Source organism: Hordeum vulgare, chromosome 3H, assembly GCF_904849725.1.
Source record: "Hordeum vulgare subsp. vulgare chromosome 3H, MorexV3_pseudomolecules_assembly, whole genome shotgun sequence".
Classification (NCBI taxonomy): domain Eukaryota; kingdom Viridiplantae; phylum Streptophyta; class Magnoliopsida; order Poales; family Poaceae; genus Hordeum; species Hordeum vulgare.
In genome coordinates, this window is record NC_058520.1 from 181,469,451 (window position 1) to 181,474,108 (window position 4,658).

Below are 4,658 nucleotides of genomic sequence, written 5' to 3' on the forward strand. Positions count from 1 at the left end.
ACACCACATAAAGGGATTATATGAAACAATAATAGTTGCCACAGTCGGGCTTCTGAGCGACACCGCATAAAGGGCTTATATGAAATAATAACAGTTGCCACACTCGGGAGTGTGAGCGACACCGCAAACACAGCTTATAACATATTCATAATGATGAATATCCGGGACGTAGAACTATCCTAGGGATATTCCAGATTCATACACAAAAATAGGTTAGTCCAAAGTAATAAATATATGGCCATCCACCATGAGTTACGGTTAACCTTGTAGTTAAATTAATTTCCTCCAAAGACCGCCTTTAAGACCAACACTGGACCTATCCCAGACTGTAGTTCTTAACCGCGTACATGGCTATCTGAATAGTTATAAAACTCTATAGAGGGCGTACTCTTTACCCACTAGTAACGAATTTCTTTAGTCAACCAGAAATGTCAACTAATTTCGATTATGGTCTTTGAGTTGAAAACACACCTAACCCGCACATACGAGTTTAACTTCCGATGTGTGGGATCACCCACAGCACTCGTTAATTAAAACTCTAAGTGGGAAGATCTCAATGTCCACTAGCATGGGGTCAAATTTATACCGCGTGCTACAAGGGGGTGCTTTCCCTCTCGGTCCTAGACCGGGAACACCCATGCCCCCAGATCAAGTGGCATGCCTACCAGATGCATCCCCGATATCTTCTATTGTGGCCTCTCTGTATGGTGTGTGTCAGGAAAGAGGTTGACGACTTACTGAACTGTACCCTGCCCATGGCAGGGACAAGTGGTAGTATGAAACAAATAAGGGAGGTTACTCGAGAAAAACTCGATCTATGGTCGACTCACGAGGCTGATGTATTTCCTACATGGTTAGCACAACAAAAAAATTCTTCATAGCTTATGTGATGGAGTCACTCCTACCATTCCCACCATGCCTCCATGGACCGTCCCTATCACAACAAGATACTTGTACCACGGTCATGACTACCCGAGACGTGACCTTCCTCCGGATTCCATCCGGTAGCATTGGCATGAGTGGCATGAAGAAGTGACTAGTGCCAGAACACTTCATGTTGAATAGAAATGAAATTTTCATCACAACAATGGGCATGACATATCACCATATCCATGCAAATCGAGCACCACCAAAAATTTCTGCTCAACAATTTATATAAGTGTTCAGGATGCTTGCCTTGAGTATGCAGAAAAGTAGTATGCACTCCAAATCCTTGCAAGTTTTATTCTTCCCTCCAATTCCTATCTTTTGAAATATCCAAATCAACACGCAATCCAAAAACAATAATACAAAGTCGTTTGGGAAAATTTTAAATAAATACTAAAATAAACTAGAGGATATTTGAAGAGTGTAGGAAGAAGAATAACTTCATTTGGAGTTATGGTTTAAAAAATAGAGCTAGTCAAACTTTAGTCAAAATCTGGTTTTTAAAATAAAACAAAAAAGAAAATGGTTCAGTGGCGCTTATGCTCTCGCAACACAGAAGACACATTTCGGGGGAAATGCACTTCCACTTAAAATGCTTCGGCTGGCTCAGAGCCATTAATGGTGGGCCAGCGGGTCCACACGTCAAGTTTGAATGGTCTTCCCCCGGTGTCTTCCTCCTCTGGCCGAACAGAGCGTGGCCTCTGGCAATCCTCGCCGGCGGTTGGCGGATCCTTACATGCCCCTGGTTGAGGGAATGGGAGGGGTGGCCTGGGCGATCCTCCAGGTGGTCGCTATGTTCGGAGAGGTGGAGGGAATCGGCGACGGCAAGGTTGCTGTCGGTCGGCGACTTCAGGGTGATTGTGGCTTCTTCCTACGACGTCTCCCAAGCTAGGATTCGAGGGGGGGAAGGCTTTGCAGGGTTGAGGGGGAGTGAATGGTGGTCCGAGCGGGGCTAGGGGCTTTGGCTTGACCAAAATTGACTGGAGTGCGGCGGTGGCCGAAGCTGTTGTAGGTGGGGAAGACGATGGCTTCTGGTTGAATTGGAGCTAGGGGCATGTTGCTATGGCTTCGTATGGTTCGATGCCAAGCTAAGGTTGTCCGGGGTGTCCAATTTATAGGAGGACGAGATCGGTTCCGTGTCTGCCGAGGATAAGCACAACGGCCTCGTCGTTCTATAGTTGCGGCGTGAAGTGGCGATGGTTGGCTGGCACCAGGAGCTAGCGAACGGGGCTCGATGCTGCACCAAGGGCGAGTTGGCTCGCTGCGCGGGCTTGGTAGTGTTGTCATGGCACATGGGCGAATGCGGTCGCTGGCGTGCAGCCAAACCGCTACAGTGGCTCTACGGACAAGCAAGGGTGAGGGTGCGGAGTAGGTGTGACGCGGCGGCCCGGGCGTTGTTGTTTGCAATATGCGCGCTCTGGGCGTGCTCTGGACACACACGACGCGTGCTAGGCAAAATGTTGTGGCATCCCACAAGGCTAGGCTGGGGCTGAAATTTAGAAGGGAGACAAGGTTGGTTTGAGAAAGTCTAGGGGACATGCTAGTTTGGCCAAAAGGACAAGTCCACAATGCAAAGCTAATTCATTGCCAATTTTGGCCATGCACACAAAGTGGTCGACAAAATGCTAATGGCATCTAGAGAATTAAGCTGGTGGCCAAAACCTCCACATCATGGTCTCTTTAGGTGCTGGACATGATGGCAAGGTTAGTTTGACAAAAGCAAAAAGTTGTTAGTACAAGTTTTGGAGAAAAGCTTTCCTGGACAAAAACTTTAGGGCATTAATACATGGGCAAAAAATATCCCATGGCTCTAATCTCTAGGACTTAAGGGTTTGGTAGGGTCTACTACAAGTAGTAAAAATCTCCTCGGCTTTGGGGCAAATTAAAATAGGGTTGCAGTTTAAACTGCTAAACTGGGCCAGAACAGAAAAGGGGATGGTATGCTCAAAATTTCCAATATACTAAGGTGTATTTTTGCATAAAAGTGATCCCTAGGCATCAGAGGACATCTCCAAAGTTTTTGCAAAAAAATAGAAGAATTTGTAAAGAGGTTGTAGTGCAATAAAGGCCCTTTAAAGAATAAAAAGTCACTTGAAAGAATTAAAACTTGGCAAGATTTATTTTTAAAATGTTTGCACTAAAGTTAGCAAATGACATGAAATGTCTTTAAGCAGGTACTTAGTCCCACAAATGTTTTCGAAAGCTTCTATGTGGAGGAAAGAATGTGAGAATAAAAAAAAGGTGGTCCTCACATCATCAAAGAAAGAAATTAACTTTTTTATAAGCTTGGCAAGAATTTTAACTCAATAAAATCATGGAGAATTTTTTTGTGTGTCGCAGTTGGTGAATGGGTTTCTGGCTCCGAATCCGACAACCAATCCGAGGAAATTTACCACTCAAACTCCGACTATAGTCAAGATGAAGGTGTTGTAGGGATATCACTCTTATCCTCCGACTACTATGATTTATTTGATTTTCCAACTGAAGGTGTTGAAGGGATTGGAAGTTGCTTCAAGTTTAGAGGCCCAAAGGCATCACAACCTGGATACATTGACCTTAAGAGTGATGAGGATGACTTATTAGGAGATGATGACTTGTTCTTCGATAAATCTAGTGATGTTAGTTAAACTTAACTTGATAATAATCATGCTGGTTAAGATGAATCGTTTGATGATGCTAAGGAGATGGAGCACTTGACTTAAGAACTAAACACTCTTAAGTTAGCTCATGAATCTACTCAAGAAGATCGTAGAGATCTTCTGAGAACTCATGAGAAGCTATGCTTCGAGAAGCTATATTTAGCGCAAGAGGGTGAGTTTCTTAAATATATCAATGTCGATCTTCGAAGGAAGAGTTCTTATTATCTTGCCAAATGATTACTCTGATCACTCTTGTCTACTTTTGTGCCACAAGTGAAATCTATGAAAACTAGTAACAAAGGCGAGAAAGGTTCTTCATCGAGTGCCAACACTAAAAATGTTAAATTTAAAGATGTTCCTTCTAGTAGTTTTATTGATTCCACTAATGATTCCTTAGCCAAGTTACACTTGAGCAAGAAAACGATTTATTGAAAGGACTTTTAGAGAAAAGTGTCTACAATAGTATTTCCGGAAGCAAACAATTTGAGGATATTATATGCAAGCAAGGGCGACACGAGAGAAACCAAGGTATTGGTTTTGAACGAATATTTAGTGCTAATGGAGTGGAATGGGAAGAATATCAATACCCTAAGATGAACTTTGTCCCCCAAAAGGAGATGTATGCTCATACTCTCTTTGAGGGAACACAACCTCAAGATGATATTCCACCACAAGACAACAAGCTCCAGGGCAAGGACAAGCTCCAAGAAGAGATTGACTCATTTTAAGAAGAACCTCAAGCCATGGTCAAGTGGGTTCCCAAGGCCACCACTAGCTCTACTTCATCAAGTGCTACTTCAACTCCAGGAATTCCCATCAAGTTGGTGCGCATCCCAAAGAAGAATAACCGTAGAGTTATTGAGGGTTGACTTCGGTAACAAACTTCACCCATATTCATATCTTGGAAAGGACAAATGCAATCAACTCCAACCTTATTCAGTAGTTCAAGGAGTCACTAAACCCCTTATAGGTAAGGGACAAGGTACTTAATGCATCAATGGACATCATTGATACGTCTTCATCGTATCTACTTTTCCAAACTCTTTTGCCCTTGTTTTGGACTCTAATTTGCATGATTTGAATGGAACTAAC